The sequence below is a fragment of the Mesoplodon densirostris genome, chromosome 18 (assembly GCF_025265405.1).
Source record: "Mesoplodon densirostris isolate mMesDen1 chromosome 18, mMesDen1 primary haplotype, whole genome shotgun sequence".
Taxonomy (NCBI): domain Eukaryota; kingdom Metazoa; phylum Chordata; class Mammalia; order Artiodactyla; family Ziphiidae; genus Mesoplodon; species Mesoplodon densirostris.
Window position 1 is genome coordinate 22,088,913 of NC_082678.1, and position 19,464 is coordinate 22,108,376.

Below are 19,464 nucleotides of genomic sequence, written 5' to 3' on the forward strand. Positions count from 1 at the left end.
AATTCATGACTCTTTTCCTGTTAAGTTGTACCCAATTCACGCCAGCTGGTGTTCTATTCAGTAGAGAAGAAAATAAAGTGCTATTTTCATGGAGTTTATATTCTAGTGGTAGAAATGGACCAATAAAAACCAAATACATATATAAATTTTCAGGTGGTAGAGGCTAGAAAGAAGAAGAAGTAAGGTGAAGGGACCATAGGGTAAGGGGTGCTATTTTAGGAAGCATGGCTGGGGAAGACCTTTGTGGGGAGGTGATGGTTGAGCAGAAACCTGAAGTGATGGACATCATGCCAGGTGCATATCTAGAGAAGATAAGGAACTACATAAGCAGAGCCTTCTGGGGAGCACTGTTGGCTTGTTCATGGACCATCAAAGAGCTGGAGTAGAGTCAGGGCTAGGAGAGCAGGAGAAGATGAAAGAGTGAGGAGCATGCAGACCTGGTGAGCCCTGGCGAAGACTTTGGACCGTATTGTTTGGGGGGGTGGAAAGAAGCCATCTGAGGGTTGGAGCCCTGGAGTGATAGACCTTATCATTACATTTTAGAAGTTTAAATCTATGCAGAAAATGGACTGGTGTGGAGAGAAGCAGGGAGAAGAGTCTTTGGCATTGGTCTAGGAGACAGATGCTCATGCCTGAGCCTAGAGATCACTGGAGGAATAGGTGAGAAGTAATAATTTTTTTTTCAGGTAGAAACAACAGGTTTTGTTCGTGAATTGGATGCTTAACCTTCTGTCTGCATTATTTTATTCCCATGTCCAACATCAGTCGATGAACATTTTTAGGTGACTCAAGATAGTCTTGTGTTTTCCTAGAACCACACTACAGTAAAAAGCACAGGTATGTCCCTTCCAGAGTGGGGACCCTTAAGTAGTAGAGGGTAGAAAGATGTTGGGGATCAGTGAATGCCAAGCTTGGGTGCCTGCTTTGCCTCTTAGTAACACAGTGACCTTGGTGAATTAGATGATGATAATAATAATAGGATGATGAAAATAATAATGATAATAATAAAAAAACAGGGGACTTCCCTGGTGGTCTAGTGGTAAAGAATCCACCTTCCAATGCAAGGGACGTGGGTTCCATCCCTGGTCAAGGAACTAAAGATCCCACATGCCACAGGGCAACTACGCCTGCATACCACAACTACTGAGCTCACGCACCTCAACTAGAGAGCCTGCGTGCCACAAACTACAGAGACCTTGCGCTCTGGAGCCTGTGCACCACAACTAGAGAGAAGACTGTGCACCGCAATGAAGAGCCCACATGCCGCAACTAGACCCAATGCAGCCAAAAAAATAAATAAGTAAATAAATAAAAATAAATAAACATTTAAAAAAATAAACAGCGGTTGGAATTCATTAGGCACTGTTCTAAGCCTGTTTCTTTTATTAACTTTTATTAGATTTTCATTGTGTTTCTCACAACATGATGAGGTAGGCGCTGAGTTCTCCCTGTGTTACAGATACAGAAACTGAGGTATAGAGAGGTTACCGGCCCAGTGACTGGCAGATAGTGAGTGGCAGAGCTGTGGTTTCCATGTAGCTGTCTGGTTCCAGCCTTCACAACCTTGGTAATCTGTTTACTGTACCTCGTCCCACATATTTCCCTTCAAAGAGTATATAAACGCTCATGCACACAAATAAACAATTGCATCGTGTGATAAATGCTATGAAGGAATAGCAAACATGAGGGCGAAGTGGACATGAAGAACATACATAGCCTGGTCAGGCAGTGCTTCTCCAGGGAGGTGACATTTAAACTCAGAACTGAAAGACAAAAAGAGTCTAACTATTCCCAGAGTGGAGGAACAAATATATATGACAGGCATTGAGTCATAAAGAATGGGTGACGTGTTTGGGACACCAGCGGAGAGCAGTGTGGCTGAGGCAGAGAGAGCAGTGGGAGATATTTAGGTAAAGAGTCAGGAAAATAAGTGGAGAAGATCAGGTAAGATGCTACTAGGACAGTAGACTTCTTTACTGTCCACAGCGGGACCCTTTAGAGAGTGAAGACAAATGTCAAATGCGCAGGCTCAAGTTGGCACTAAATTAGGCCAATTAGGAAGTGTGACCACTTATAGGACCCTGAGTTTGATTTGAACTGTAATGGAAAGTCATGACTGGGTTTTCTATTAGTTTCAAAAGATTATCCTGCATATATCCAACAGAAATTCATGTAGTTATACACAGAAATATGTATACTAGAATATACACAGCAGCACTATTCGAATAGCCCCAAGGTAAAAGCTGCCAGAATGCTTTTGAAGAGTAGAATGGATATACTTATAATGTCTGGTGCATTCATGCAGTGGACTATTACACAGCAGTGAGACTGAGCAAATTATAACTACTTGGCAATAATATGGGTAAATCTCAAAACTATGATATTTGAGCAAAAAATCCAGTCAGAAAAATATTTACTATATAATTCCATATTTATAAACTATAAACAACACAAAAAATATTCTGTGATGTTTCAGGTCAAGAAAACTGAGTATATTTAGGGAAGGTCATAACTTCAGTCTTGTTAATATACAAACTTTTGATCCAGGTGTTAGTTACATGCGTGAGTCTAGTTTGTGAAAATTCTGAGTTGTTCACTTATGATATACGCACTGTTCTCTATATTATACTTAAAAGAGGCAAGATCTGCTTCCTACTATATAGAGAATAGGGTGAAGGAGGTTAAGAGTAGAGGTGGTCCCGGTTTTTACCCCTTTATTGTAACTTCTTTCTGGGATATATGCTTGATGTACAAGGTGTTTTATGCTACTGCGTGGTTTCTCAACCTGGGCACGACTGATATTTGTGCTGGATAATTCTGTGGTGGTGGTTGTGATGGGGTTGTCCTGTTCATTGCGGGGTGTTTAGAAGCATCCCTGGCCCCCGTGTACTAGATGCCAGTAGTGGCCACACCTCCAGACCTAATGGTCAAATATGTCTCTTAACATTGCCAAATGTTCCCTGGGGAGTGAAATCTCCCCCAGCTGAGAACCCCCCAACTGTGGTGATAACAATCTCTGATATTTATTGAGTGCTTTCTCTCAATAGGGAGAGTTAAGGGGTTTACAATTATTACTTCATTTATTCTAACCAACATCCCTAAGAAGGTGCTATAATTTTCCTTGTTTTCTAGTGGAGAAAACAGGTAAGATATTTGAGGCACATTTCCCAAGACATTGTAACCAGCTAACAGGTGACAAGGTCAGGATTTACACCCAGACAGTCCAACTTCATAGTGCGTGCGCTGTGCCATCCTGTCTATCAGCTTCTTGACTCATCTGACACATGATGGATGCTGCAAAGGTCATGCTCAGATTGAGAGAGATCTGCTAGGACCTTACCATTCCCATAGTGATACGTCTTCAGACCTTTTCATTCTTGAAAGTTACACAAAGTTAGGTTTAATATTTTTAAAAAGTACTATGAGACTCAAGCTTAATAAACAAGTAATAGTGTGATTCACGAGTTACACCTTAATAAAACCTCAAGAGCTCACAGAGACCAATGTGATTATGGGACAAATTATTTCATTTATTTAAACAAAGGGGAAATATACTTATATTTTACAATTGCCTTGAGTTATATGTTAAACTAGCTTCTGGCCCTTTAATTACAGACAAAGCTAGAACCACTATGAGAGACTCATGAATAAAGTGCCATCCATGCCTGAAAAGGCATTTCTGCAGGCTCCAGATTCAATGGAAAGCTCTCCCTTTGAAGCCCATTCCCTCCCCTATGTGTGCTTCTTTAAGAAGTATTTTTCTCTGGTGCCAACTAAATATGATCTTGAGTGCAAGAGAATCAAATATCAAAAAGCTTGCTTTAAATAAGCAATATAAGTAGAATGACCAAGAACTAATATTGCTGAATTCTAATTTTTGTCAAAAACTCACTTTATCTGGGGAAATCTGGTTACATGTTCCACTTACCATGCCTCAGTGATTGTTCTATGAGCCTCCGAGTAATGCATGCTGCCATGCTGCCTTGAGTGTGGTTCTCTTCCTGTGCGCCTGTCTTCTCTAGGCAGGTGAATTGTGCTTGAAATGTTGGAAAGTTAGTTGTTTAGAATTGAAATGCATAACAAATAGAAATGTTACTATAAATACTGTTTAGACTCCCAAGCCACCCAAAGCCTCAAAGGAAAAAAAGAAAAAAGGGCAGGAGAAGTAAACATGCCATGAACCATAGGCATAATGTGTTCTAGTAAGCTGGTGTGTGTGTGTCCATGTTACATATATAGATACACATAAAGGCACACACATATGTATATATTCTTATTGAGATTAGATCCTATAATTTAAAATTTTTTGAAAGCTGTAAATTTGGAAAAAATATGTTTTAAAGCTTTTGTTTGTGCAGTTTTTAAAGTTGGTAGCATTCTTTTATACTTTTTAATTTAAATTTTTACTGAGAAATAATTGACAAATATCATTGTATAGATTTAAAGTGTACAGTGTGATAATCTGATATACATACACATTGTGGAAAGATTACCAAGGTCAAGATAATTAATATATCTATCTATCTAACCTCACATAGTTAATTCTTTTTTTTTGCATTTTTGGTTTTCTTTTAGTTATAGAAGAAGTTTAAATTCATCATCAAGGAAATATACACCTTGGTTTTTAGAAAAGCTGCTTTAAGGACATTTTCAAATATGCCCTGCTAAAGCAATAGTTATACTCAGAGGGAAAGATTGGAAACAACTTGAAGTTAAACTTTTCTTATAATAATATAAAGTTTGTTTTTCCTGGAGGTGAGCTTAAAATTCTGCCAGGCATGTCATTTGAGGAACTTGTATATCTTGCTGTGGAATTCAAAGAGATTAGGAGAAGAGGCAAACTCGGGGGTGCCTCCTATCAGAGGTGAGCACCTTGGTGATGGACCAGGTCTGAAGAGTAGCTGTCAAAGTGCCATCCTCAGACCAGCATCTTAACATCACCTGGGAACTCGTTAGAACTGCAGAATCTCGGGCCTCAATCCAGGTCAGCATTTTCACAAGATGTCCAAGGACATGTGTGGACAGTAGAGTTTAAGAACTGGCACAAAGGACATTCCGTGTGGTACAGGCTGCCTATGGAGTCCAGCAGCCATTGTATTAGGATTCATATTTAAGATATTTTTTTCTTTTGGTTTTACTTTGTAAATTTTCTGTGTTCTGATACTTATTAAGTCTTCAGCTCCATGGGGAGTTAAGGGGAGGACCTTGTCCATGTTTGGGAAAAAGGTGCTTCTAGTGAACATTCTTGGTTCTGATGTAACATCCATTTTCACTTTCTAACAATTCCCAGATTTATCTTTGTTCACTTCTCCTCAATACAGTCAGCGCACTTTGGGTGAAGCTAAACCTATTCTAGCTCAAGAGGTGGGTCCTGGTTGGTTCAGCCTACCAGGATATATTATTTCTTCGCCATATCCATTGGTTCAAAGTTGGGTATTATCTTAACTGGTCTGGGTTTTTATAACAGAATACCATAGACTGGGTGGGCTAAAAACAACAGAAATTTATTTCTCACAGTTCCAGAGGCCAGAAAGTCCAAGATCAAGACAGCAGCACATTTGATGTCTGGTGAGAGCCCACTTCTGGTTCATTGATGGTCTTCTTGCTGCGTCTTCATATGGCAGAAGGGGGAGGGGGCACTCTCCACAGTCTCTTCTATAAGGGCACTAATCCCACTCATGAGCGCTCCTCCCCTCATGAACTAATCACCTACCAAAGGCACCACCTCCAAATACCATTATAGTGGAGATTAGGTTTCAAAATATGAATTTTGTGGGGAAACAAACATTCATTCTATAGCAGATATGTAATTTAAGCCAAGTAGTCAGGGTGAATCTTGGTACTGTTCTTTGGAATGCTGGGTCACACACTCTCTTTCCTGTTTAAAAAGAATGAGGAAACATGTTATTGTTACTGGCAGACTTCCATGGCCATGGGGGTCAAGGGGAGTGGGCATGGAGGAGAGTCAGACAGAGGACGAAGCTAACACCCTGAAGGCAGAGGAAGACAGAACAAGAAATATGTACTTGATTCTGATTCATCAGTCCTGAAACCCTCCCTGTAGATAGACTTCCTGTTACAGAAGCTGACAAATCCCCTTTACTGTGTAAGACAGTTTGAGCTGAGTTTTCTGTGACCTGCGGCATGAGGAGTCTTAAGAGATATAGTTTTACAGAAGGAGTGGCATTAGCACGATTGGAGCCATGCTTGAAATACCAAGAGGCAACTGAAAAAGCGCAAACTAGCTGCCTGACTCCAGGGAGCTGGCTGACTGATTTCTGGAATGCATAAGCATTTCTTAGAGAGATTATCAGGAACTTTTGGGGAGGGCAACTTGGTAAAAGACAAATTCCTGTGTTTGAGCAAAAAGAAAATCCAGACTTTTTTTTTTAATCCCTAAAAGGATGTGTGATCTTTGAAAACTGGAAATATCTGGAAAAGTTAGGTCGTATAATATTTGCACTACCTTGATTATGGAGTACTTGGCACCTGTAAAGGAATGAATCAGACTTAAATTCATCTCATCCCCCAAATCTCCATACCCCATTACAGCCTTAGCAACACTGGAAAAAGAAGTGTTAGTGAGATTCACTGGTTCCTGCTGCTGCTGTTTGTCCCAAGGCAGTAACTGGTACCATCATCTCTTTCCTCCATTACCTTTTCTAGGCTTCTTCCCCCTTTTCTAGCATTTCTGCTGGTCTGGGTGGCTTGCATAGTGGAGTGACCCAGATTCTCATCCTCGAGGCTTCTGAGCTCTTGAATGTGTTTGTTTGTTTGTAGGTACTTTAACATTTATATTTAAAACTGGACATGAGAATACCAAGAGATGTCCCAGTGGCAAATATATTCCTCCCTGACTATATTTTATAGCAGTGGCTCAACCTCCTATGGGAATGACGTTCTGTGCCTGCACTTTACTGCCATGAAGATCCCAAATTATATGTGACGGCTTTAGCTTAATTTTAGTGGAATTTTTACTGTGTTTCCTGCTGAGAATATCTACTCTGAAAACCAGGATGTCTAGATCATAGAGCCTAAAGTTGCAGGGGCAGGAAGCACACATTCTCCACATGGGTCACCAGCTGTGAGTAGGAATGGAAACACTCCTACTTCTGCCTTTGATTCCCAAACCCATGAGGTCTACCTGTTGGGAACACAGCACCATATCTGAGATGTTGGTTTAAGACATGCTTCATTCTGAAGGATGGTGCCCTGTCTTCACAGGGTGCCTTCTCCAACCTGGTGCCTGGGGTGAACCTTCAAGAGGCCGTGCTCTTTTCACCCAGCAGCTTCTGGATGGTGTGGTATATGGTAGGAATAGCAGATCCCATGGTCATGTGCCCATTGCCACACCTTATCTGCTATAACACATTCCCTTTGTCAGGTATGGTTTTGTGGGAGTCCCATGATACTAGATCAGATACTCTATGAGACCTGGAAGAGTGAGGCGACTGAGCCACAGTAAATGAAAAATGCAAATGCATATCCAGAATATAAGTCAATCCACATTCTTTCCAGGATGCCACCAGATGGCTGGCTGATACACAGGAGGAATTCAACTCAAGTGGGGAGGGTGGGCCATAGTTTTGTTCTCTGTGGCTGGCAGGTCAGTCATCCACCAGTAGTAGCCTTGATGAGAGGCAGCCCTTGCTGTTGAGCCTGTGCATAGCCTCCACCTCAGCCATCCTAGTTACTCTGTACTTGAGCCCATTGTTCAAGCACTGGGATGTCCAAGGGTGTCAGAGGCTGGCTGACATCTACAGGCTGTATCATTCTGTCACCCTGATTGTGTCTCTGCAGTGGACATTGCTCTTTGCTCAACATGAATATGAGATACAAAGATGCTCACTCTTTGTGTTCATTCCCATCGAGTCATGCACACCTCTTCCTTAGCACTCCTGTCTACAGTCTTCCAATATTTCCAGGTCCCTATCCAATCAGCCAAGACATTTACCATTGCCCATGAGACTATGTGTATTCTTATTTTAGGTCATTTTTCTGTTCACAAAAAGTGGATAATGAGCAGCACTGGCCAAAATGCTGCCCACTAAGAGATCTTTTCCTTTATTGCTTTAGGGTCACCTTTAAAGGATATCCTTTAGGGCCACCTCTGAATGGGGCTATAGTCCATTTTATCGGCACCTACCTACTTAGCCAGTCCTTCTGCTGTTGTTTATGTCTGTGATTTCATTCATAGAGACTTGCCTTTTTATGAGCTTGGTGATACTGTTTGTGAACTCATTGGTAGATCTTAACCTGTGTGATATCTGAAGGCCTAAATTGGATAGGTTTTCTCCATAGAAGACTTGCTTTTACTGGTATCCAGGAGTCTTTGCTGAAGTGCAGAGTCACAGCCCATCACCAGAGTTCTAGACTCACCTTCCTCCTTTCTGTAGTTGGTTCCAGCTCAGGGTCCCAGTCCACCCTTTTTGTGTCTCCAAGAATGAATCTCATCTAAAGCCTCATCTATAGTTATTTTTCAGTGGGAGGATCACTCAGAGAACCCTAGTTAACATAATGGCAGAAGAAGGAATGAATTTAAATGTCCAGAGCATTTATCGCCATTGACGTAAGGGAGATTTCTTAATGAACGGAAATCACCGGAAATACAGAACTGAAAGCAGTCACTGATTTCTCTACTATGATGTAACAATAGTTCACATTGTATGCTTTGCATAAGTTTTCTCGATTAATCCTAACAAGACTCCTATAAGGTAGCTGCTGTTACCCTCCCTGATTCCAGGTGAGGAAATGGAGACACAGAGAACTTATGTAGCTGGCTGAGTGTCACACAGCTAGAAAATCATAAACCTGGGCTTTAAACTCAGATATTCTAGCTTCAGAGCCCAGGCCAATGTTACACTGGCTTCCACAGTGTTAGGATCTGTCTGGAAAAGACAACAGAGACGAAGTAGTCTTGACTGAAGGTGATATTATTATATGCGATGCATTTAAGCAACCTGATATTCAAACTTCTCTAGAAAGTTTTCTGTAACCATTTATCCATTGCTCCCAGCACTTTTCTAGGAGCTTTACTTTAGTATTTGAATTCTGAGGTCATTTTCAACAACAAACCTATTGTTAATGTTAAGTGTCCTTAACTATGTCCCACTTCTATCTGTTATCTTGCATTCTTACTGCAACCCATTTAAAAAATATCACCGCCTTTCCTTTTAATCTGTACTTCAAATAAAAAAAATAGCTAAAAGGAAAAGAAACAAGCAAAAACATGAGGTGAAGAAAATAAGCTATTTGTCAAGAAATTGATTTAAATATGGCTACTCAGATAATTGAGGTTGCTAATACTACATTCAGAAGAATCATGTTGGACGTGACATCTCCTCTGAGGAGACAGCACAGAGAACTCTCTTGCCTTGTTCTGAAATCATCAAGAAAACAGTGCTGGGAAATACTCTAATCTCTCTTCACTAGGTTGGTATATCAGTTTTAATTGATACTGTTTGCCAAAAAAGGTTTTTTGGCAATGTTTCACCCTCATTCTATGCCAAGAAACCGCTCCTCAGTGGATAACAATAAAAGGAAGTAGTTTACAATATAAAGTTCAATATTAAAGGAAAGTTAATAAGAAGTAGAATACACTGAGTACACTTGGCTGAAGGAGTGGAGTGTCAAGCTACAGGAAGTCTTCTGCAGTGATTTTATAATGCCTGTGGGTCTGGAATAAAACTGCTCATGAAGGGTCTACTACAGGCCCGACCTTCCACCTTCAGTCACAAGAGGACACGTGCATTTGCATTTCTTCTGTGGGACACTTTTCCCAACACATTAGATTTCTTGACTGGTATTTGTATTCTACACTGTGAGCTTTCAACATGGTTTTATAGGACAGATGGACAGCTGGGGGCCAGGTGGATGGAACAACGCAAACAATTGTTATACCACCACGACTTAACAAAAAGAAAGCAAAACATCCACAAAAGTAACCAGACCTAGACACATGGCAAATACTTGTCAGCAATATGTACCCTGCCCCAAAAAGAAAGAAAGAACGAAAAGAACTTTCCCAGAAATCAGTAATTTACAGTGACATGGCTGGCTTTGTTAAGCTTGACTTAGATTTGAGTTGGAAAACTGTTGCAATGTTCAAAATGATGAAAAAAAAAAAAAACAGGTGGAAATCACAGCAGGGATCATTTTAAGCATTCCCTTGAAACTGTCGCAAAAAGACACAGATCTAGAGAATGAAATGACTGCAGTTCCAGAACTGTGCTTGCACTTCCACGCTGAATAGCGCCAATTCATACACACTCACGCCACACACACAAACACACACTCACATGAAATGGAATAAACTATATACAGAGGAGAACTCTATCAGCTACTTTATGTTTTAACAATCTAAGGTGTGATATAAACAAACTAGAGGGAACATTCAACATTTGACTTGTGGTCCTTTAAGCAAAAGTAGTTTTAAATTTTTCACTTACAGAGAATTAGCCTCAAAGGCAGCAGGGGTTTTGTTTTTGTGGGTTTTTTTTTTCTTTTTTTGTCTTCTTTTTCTTCTTGAAGAGACCATAACAAGCATGACTGAACAAAGAGTAAACTTCAAAGTCTTGTCCTTTGGTAGGAAGTGCTTTCGAACAAAAATCATAAACTTTTGTCAATGAGACCTTTGTTAGAAATGATGAGCACCTTTCCCCCACCTCTTGTTAAAGTCGTTAAAACTAGAGGAGGTTTCTCCACCACACAAAAGAATCCCTCAGTCAGAGGAAGAGTCCTGTCCTAACAAACCTTCCCTTTGCCCCAAGCACTGTCCTGGCACGGAGTTGAGAAGTGATTTTGTAATATATCACAAATGAGGAAATGTGGGGCTGCCCTTACCGCCCCCCTTTCTTTCTTTTATTTATTTATCCATTTTAATCTGTACCATCCTGTCCTCTAACAGATCTTTGGGGAATTTCTAAGGCAAGGTATTGTAACGAATGCATGACAGTTGGAAAATCAAAATAGATTTACATAAGACAACTGCACTGTTTCTTTAACTGTATTTCACAGGAGTGAGGAAATCTATTTTCTGGAATTAAGAAAAAAGCGACACCCATCCCACTTTCCACCTTTCAGATCCCAGTTTGAATACTCCCCCAACAACTCAGATTGGTCAGAAAAGGACCAGACGAGTAGTAGAAACATTCTATTTTGTGGTAGACAGTAGTGCTATTTTTGTTGCTTCCAAAGGCAGCCTCTCTAGGGCTATATTTGATGGTTAGAAGAAATAGTCCAGACCAGAAAGGTTTGGCGTCAGTCTCTTCACAAGAAGTATAGAAGGGTAAGTGTAAGGAATTTTGGTTGGTAGCTATCATTTTAACTAAAATCGTAATGATAAATATCTTTAATGAGGGCAATGAATTAATTTGAACCTGTAACGGACATAATTATCACTTGAGTTTTACTTCCCCTTATGATATTTCACCCCCCCCATCCATTTTCCTTCAATTACAGGTTGTTTTTGACTCTGCTGATGGAAATGAGGTTCTACATTTCAGCCTTGACTTGTCAAAACAAAGGAAATGATATTTGGCAATTGTCAGTCTTTTTTTTGCCGAGATTTTTAGCAGTATATTATGCAAATAGGGAGCATAGAACACAAGTCTTAGTTTTTGTGCTGTGGAACAAAGACAGTTTCTAATGCAGGAAGTGGGGAGGAGGGCAGCCTAGGCTGAAGTGGGCATAGCAACTTATGTTTGTAGTAACTGAAAAATGAGAAGGAAACTTACAATGTGCGATTTGACAATCGGCTGCCCTGGCAGGTTGAATTCTTTTAAATGAGGGGCCATCCCTTCCCCCCATCACACCCACTCAGCTTTAGGCAAGCGTGGAGATAGGAATTAGACACCTGTAACAAAAGAGGACCACAGTGAGCCCTTTATGGAAGAATTAGTCCTGGCAAGGACAATCCCATTTGTTTAAATTACTGCTACAGCCTTTTAATTTTCCAAATTATAATGATGTTGCCATAGAAAGAAACTTTCTTAAAGAACAAGTCATTACCTTTTTTCCCATCATTTCACATCAGGCTTGTTGCTATCGAGTTCTACTGAGAATGTTTCATCAAATAGGAATAAAATGAGGAAATTGTAGAAATTAAGAAACTGATCAATAGCACTTTGACTAAGCATGAAATCCTGAGTAATACATTACTACCACCTGTACAAAATGAAACCCACAACCTCTCTGTTTGCTTCTTTTCCCATCACAGCTTTGAAAGAGGACCAATGATATGAGACACTTGACAAAAGGAAGCTTTCCCCTCCATCCCTTTGGTGTTCCAAGAGAAAGTCTTGTAAAATATCTAGTTCCTCTTACAGCTGCCTTAAAATGTCTTTATTTCAGTTAGTGAAAGTAGACAACCATATCGTCTGACTTTAGAAGGATGTAGTCCAATGACGTGAGTTCATCTTCCTCCAGTTGAAAGGATTAAGATGTTTCAAATTCTTCATTCTATTATTAGACCATATGGAGGCCAGGGACCAGAAGATACATGATGCCTGATTTTCTTAATCTCCTGTGTTTAATAAAATACTTAAAAAACGCCACGGCATTTAATCATCATCTATTGACTTAAGCCTCACAGTGCTCTTCTAAGAGGGCTTTAGTTCAAAAAGTCTACTTTAAGCATAGGTCTAGACTGAGTAAAATGTTTGGCTGAGAAAATTAAGTTCACAGGTGGCAATCCTTCCCTCTGACATTCAAAAGCCTACTTCCTATCTCCACCCAAAACTTTTCCAAACTGCTACTGAACAAGCAATAGATACATCCAAGAAGCATGTTTCAATCTATTGGGTATTTCAGAAATGTAATTCAACCCCACCAAAATCTTTTAATCTGATATTTTATTATTAAATATAATTTCATAAGGAAATATGAATACTCCAAAAATGTTTTAAAAAATAAAGTGAATTGTTTTCTTCTGCAAGAGCCTACCTTTACTTTTTGTAGATTACTTGTTAACAGCAATTTTTCTAAAACTTTAAACAGGAGTGGAAATACTGATGTTTTGCACATTCAGGCAATGTGTTCACCATCAGTAACAATGCAACAAGATGACAATGAATATATGGTATTGAAAATAGATGTAGGAGAAATATAGCATTTAGCATGTGCTTGCCCAGGGTATGAAGGATGCCTCTGTTGCCTAAGATTTGTGAGTACTAGAACAAGTTCCTCAACTTCTGAAACTTAGTTTCTCTTCCCCAACCCTTTGTTGCTGTAAAGATTAAATGGTTCAGTAGATATGAATCACTTAGCTCAACTTCTGACACACAGTAGGCTCTTCATACCTCTAAATCATTCTTTCTCTACATTGCCTGAGCCGCTGCACTACCTTTTTTTTTTTTCTGAAAGGCTAAGCTTAGATTCTTGCTACCTGTGATTTAATTATTGTTGGTGAATAATGTGCTAAGCAAATACTCATACTTCTCTTAAATCTATTTATTCAAAAGGACTGAAATTAGGATCTAGAAGAGATTTGAACACTGCCATGTTCATTGCAGCACTATTCACAATAGCTAAGATGATCTCGAAACAATCTAATTATCCTCCTAGGGAAGAATGGATAAAGAAATGCTGTGTATACATGCAATGGGATATTATTTAAGCTTAAAAAAGGAAGGAAAACCTGCAATAAGTGACAATGTAGATGAAAGTTGAGGGTTTTATGCTAAGTGAAATAAGCCAGTGACAGAAGGGAAAATACTGCATTATTACACTTACATGAAGTGTCTAAAACAGGAAACAAAGAATAAGAAAGTGGTTGCCAGGACCTGGTGGGAGCGGAAAGTGAGGGGTTGCTAATCACTATGTATAAAATTTCAGTTACTCAAGATGAATAAGTCCTAGAGATTTGCTGTACAGCATTGTGCCCATAGTTAACGATACCACATTATACACTTTAAAATCTTTTAAGAAGGTAGATCTCATGTTAAGTGTTTTTGCCATAATTAAAAAAAAAAGAAATTTAGTATGTGCTCTCATATGGGAACAATCCCAGTATTTTGTTAAAACAAAATAGCTTTGCACTTAAGTGCAAAATTTAAAAAATAAAAAAAAATAAGTTTCAGAAGTCCTTATTTCTTTAGAGTTTCATATTCATAAGAATCGAGCCATTACCCAACAAATTTCTCTTATTTTATACATGAATAAATAGGTGTCCAGAGATGTTAGGGGCTTCTTCAAGGTCAGATACTGGTGAGTGATTCAGTAACAAGAAGAGGGTCTTTCCTCTCTGCCACCCAGCCAGAAAGATCAGCATGAAAAGGAAGGACATTTGCATAGCAGGAGATCAAATTCAGGCTTCCTTACATAGGAAGGGCAGTTGGAATAACCAAAGATCAGATAGTTTTCAGCCTGTTTCAGCACCTGCCCATTCTGAAATATGTACAACTGAATACATAATGGGTTTTGCATAACTGGCTCCTGTTCTTCTTGCTAATTTTTTCATCTGTAGTTAAACAGAATATAAGAGACTTGCTGTAAAACAAAGACTTCAAGAAGGTTCCTGAATTCAAACCTAAGTCCCAATTCAGTCTATTATTTTCAGAAGCAGACAGGCTAATGTTTTCCTTGATCCATTTCCATGTTTACTAGGAGACAACACTGTTACATGTGATTGCATCAGAAAATATGGGAAGAGTTCTAGAAATTGACCCTGCCACGTGACTTCAGAAGACTCTGCTCTGTCACCAGGGAGTTTACAAGCACCAACAAGCTCCAATGAAGAATGAGCTGCCACTAACAACTGCAGAAAACTGAACCAATTTCCAAATTGGGATGAGAAGGTTCTGATTATGTTTCAATGAATGTATATATGAATATATATGAATACATCAACTGCAGCATCAACGGCAACTCTTTTTTGTATTCCCATGGAAGGTATTGCTTTCAGACACGCTTGGTCTAAGCAGAAGCATCTCTCACTTCACTTAGTACCTCTGAGACCTTTGGCGGGGAGTTGGGATTTGTCTGGGCACCCTCCCTCCTCTTTTGGTGCCTTTCCTTCCCCTTCCCGGGCATTTCATTCCTCACCCCATCAGGTTTTAATCTTGCTCTCATTTTTCAGGTACTTCCCTTTAGGTGTTTGTGATAATGGCTTAAATCATTCTTACTCCCAGAGGTATTAGTATAGAGGTTTTAGCATTTTACTGTGGAGCTCAGAAACCTGGAAAGCCTTCAGGAAAGAAATTATTTGATGACCCTGGGACAGAGAAGTTTGAGGAAATCTACAGGTAGACAGCCTTTGAAGGTTCTGGGTGCCCACCAGGTCAAAAAGGCTTGGTTTGCCTTCATAAGTTTGGCCCTGGATTCATATGACAGCCTCTGAAATATCTGGGGTGCTTGAGAATGAGACTTCCCCTTCTCCCACAAAGGAATGGAGAAGACACTCCTAGGGCAGAGATAAGCTAAAAAGAGAAGAGTGGACGTTTTAGATAGCATAGTTGAGAAAACAAAACTAAAATACACAAAATCATTCCTTCACTCATAAGTATATGCCTTTCTTTATACTTTCTTTTCTCTTCCTTTCTTTTTCTTCCTTCCTTTTTTCCTTCCTTTTTTCTTCCATTCTTTCTTTCTCTGCCTCTCTCTCTCTCTCTTTTGCTCTCTTTCTTTCTCCTAAATAATATAAGCTTGAACCTTTTTCTCTATTGTAAACACTTGGTTCAGTTTTCAAGGAAACTTTCTCAGCCATAAATAAGACCTGCTTGAAGTAGATCATCAGGCAAATGAATTAAGTAAAATGCTGAGCCTTTGAGTTTGGGTTTTAATGTCTTGTGATTAGCTGTAAGCTTATAACTGTCAGCTATAAGCAGATTTCTATGGAAGTTGCCATTCATCTTATCTTCTCATTTAAAATTGAGTCTTATTTAGTAAAATATATATATATATATATATATATATATATAACTGACTACCCACTAAGTGCCAGGCCCTATTCTAGGTGCTGGAAATACAGCAGCAAAGTAGCTAGAGAAGTTCTTCTTCTCCATGGTAAATACCAGAAATAAAAACTAGCAATCCTGATGAGAGACCTGCTGGTGACTTATCAGAGAGTGACTGGGTAGGTACTTTAAAATTTGGGTGTTCAGAAGAAGTCTCTTTGAGATGATATTTTAGCTGAATGTGCAGAAGATGTCACCAAAGCAAAAATTTCAGGAACAGCTGGTTTGGTCCTCCTAAAATAAAAAGCAGCGTGATGTGTTTAAGGCACAGTAGGAAGGTCAGTGTGCAGCAGTTTAGTGGGTAAAAGAGAAATCAGTGCAGAATGAGACACAGTCACGGCTCTGTAGGGCTTTGTGAAGGACAAGAAGCACCTTTGATTGATTCTAATTGTTGAGGGAAGCACTTGTAGAGTTTTAAGGGGAGGAGTGATCCAATCTAGTTTATGTCCTGAGTACCACTTTGATTTCTTGGGCAGAGGTTCAGTTGCAGAAGAGCGAGAGAGAAAGGAAGGAAAACATTTTGGAGACTATTTCAGAATTCCAGGTAAAAGCTGATGGAGACTTTGGCTAGGGGTGTGGTAGCGAAAACAGAGAAAACGAAAAGATTTTTGTCTGTCTTTTGAAGGTAGAGAATGAATTGGATGGAGAGTGAGGAAAAGAGATAAATCAAGCATACATCCTGTACATCAATATTTGGCTTCAGCAATAGGATGGTTGGTGTTGTGGCTCATTCTGGTAGGAAAAAATCTGTGAGATGATAGTATTATTGGGAAAATACCAATAATTTGATTACTATATGTGAAATTATAGATGCCTGTTTTTTTTAGGCATCCATATAAATAGCAAGAAGGCAGTTGGAATTCTGAGTAGAAGTTAGGACTGGGACTACTTTAGGAATCATTGGCACTTATGCTATATTTAAAGTCAAGGAATTAGATGAATCAGCTCCCTGGGAACTGTGTAGATCGAGAAAAGGGAGAGCTATCCCCATAGTTAGGGGTCTGACAGAAGAGGAAGAAGCAGTATAGAAAACTCCAAGGATAATCTGTAAGGTGAGATTCAAACGGAGAATGTAGTATTATGGAAGCCAAGCAAAGAAAGTATTTCAAAGAGGAGGCTGTCCCTGGTTGTTGCTGAGAGATTAAGGTGAGGTAAATGGAGATGATCATTGGCTTTGGTCACATGGAGGTCATTCATGATCTTAGAAGAGTGGTTTCAGTGGAATAATGGAGAATAAACCCAAACTGTAGTGCACTGTGACAACAGGGTAAAGAGAAGAAGGATCCCAAGTCACTAGATGATCATGGTTTGAAGTGATAATTCCATGATCAACAATTCAGCTTTTATGATCACTGACTTTTGGATCACTTACCTTTTGGTGCTCCATGGTCTTTGGAATTCATAGAAAACCAAAGCCTGTAGTCAGAGTTGATGCAAAAATCAGAGTAGTATTTCCATCCATGAAAATCATGGCTATTAAGCATTAGTGTGAGGTCTTGCAAGTATAATTTGTCACCTGAAGTAATATAGACTTTTCCTTCCCTTTCTCCACCATTCCTCCTTCAAGACAAATCTCCAACAGAGTAATGATCTTTAGAGATCTTTAGAGAAACAAAATTCAATCTTCAATTAGCTTGGCAAAGATGGAACTTAAAATAAGCTCTGAGGAAATGATAGAAAAGAAAGAACAGACTCTAGAGAGAAGTCTTGGATTTTAATACGCTCCATTTCTAAGTAGAAACACTTTTATGACTTGGAAATCAGAGGAACAAATATGTTAAAGGAGTAAATGAATGAATACTGACAGAGTCTCAAAGAAATAAAATGAAATTATGGAGAGGAGAAAGATATTTCAGTTTGTTTTATTCCATTTTTTTTTTTTTTTTTTTTTTTTTTTGCGGTACGCGGGCCTCTCACTGTTGTGGCCTCTCCCATTGCGGAGCACAGGCTCTGGACGCGCAGGCTCAGCGGCCATGGCTCATGGGCCCAGCCACTCTGCAGCATGTGGGATCTTCCCAGACCGGGGCTCGAACCCGTGTCCCCTGCATTGGCAGGCGGACTCTCAACCACTGCGCCACCAGGGAAGCCCCTATTCCAATTTTTAATCTTAAAAATGGTTATCCATAAAAAACAATGGAAGTGGTCTTAATGTTCCTTGAATTCTAAAACTTCTAAACCTTCTGAAGGAGGCCAGAGGGACAAGGAATACCTCAGTTTCTGGTATTAATCGTATTATGGAACAGGATAGCTGCATTTTAAGGGATAATTATAAGCCTCTTTTATTGTTAATTCTAATTGTTGTTTTCAACTTCCCTGAGTTTCTTTGTTACAAAGGCACATAGGAACGCTTAACGTTTCTGGCCTCGTATAGGAGTGATGGTTCTTCAATTAATTTTTTTTCTTATTTTAAAAAATATTTTGGAAGTAATTTTCCTTAAAAATCCCCAAAGTTATAACCAAGTAGTTGGCCGATAAAATGTTTTGTGAAATAATTCAGTTCCACCAAGTTTTAAACCCTCATCGTTTCTCATCATCCACCTGGTCTGGAAATGGGGCATCCTTTAATTTGAACAATAGAGTCAATGGTAAGCTAATACCCATTTATTTGTTCCACTGTCAAACAGAAAGCCCTGGAAATTCGTGGAGGTTTATAGAATCTTGGCCTTAAAACATTGCATTTCGTGGAATGTTCTAATGAGAAATAGAAGTCCCTTTAAGAAGGGAACGTGGGCTTCCCTGGTGGCGTAGTGGTTGAGAGTCCGTCTGCCGATGCAGGGGACACGGGTTCATGCCCCGGTCTGGGAGGATCCCACATGCCATGGAACGGCTGGGCCCGTGAGCCATGGCCGCAGAGCCTGTGTGTCCGGAGCCTGTGCTCCGCAATGGGAGAGGCCTCAACAGTGAGAGGCCCGCGTACCGCAAAAAAAAAAAGAAAAAAAAAAAAGGGAACGTGACGGATCGTCCACAGGAACTCACCGGGCATCCCTAGTTCTGCAGAAGGAAGGTGCTCTTTACCTTCTAATTCTCTCACCTTCTCGCTTTCTTTTTACCGCTACAAGTCCCTTGATTCATTAAAAATTCATGAATGCTTTTACATTTTCTGTAAATAGTAGTTGCAGAAAAGTACTTTCTTTTTTTTTTTTTTTTTTTTTTTTTTTTTGCTGTACGCAGGCCTCTCACTGCTGTGGCCTCTCCCGTTGCGGAGCACAGGCTCCGGACACACAGGCTCCGCGGCCATGGCTCGCGGGCCCAGCCGCTCCGCGGCATGTGGGATCTTCCGGGATCGGGGCACGAACCCCTGTCCCCTGCATCGGCAGGCGGACTCCCAACCACTGCGCCACCAGGGAAGCCCGAAAAGTACTTTCTAACAGAAGAGACATTACGCATTTTCTCAGGGGAAAAACAACAACCACACATTAGACCATGACATCAGATCTAGGCTGTCAGTGGGATTATTAAAAGCCATACGATGCTTCTTGATGACTCTTATTTCTATTATTACTGCAATTAT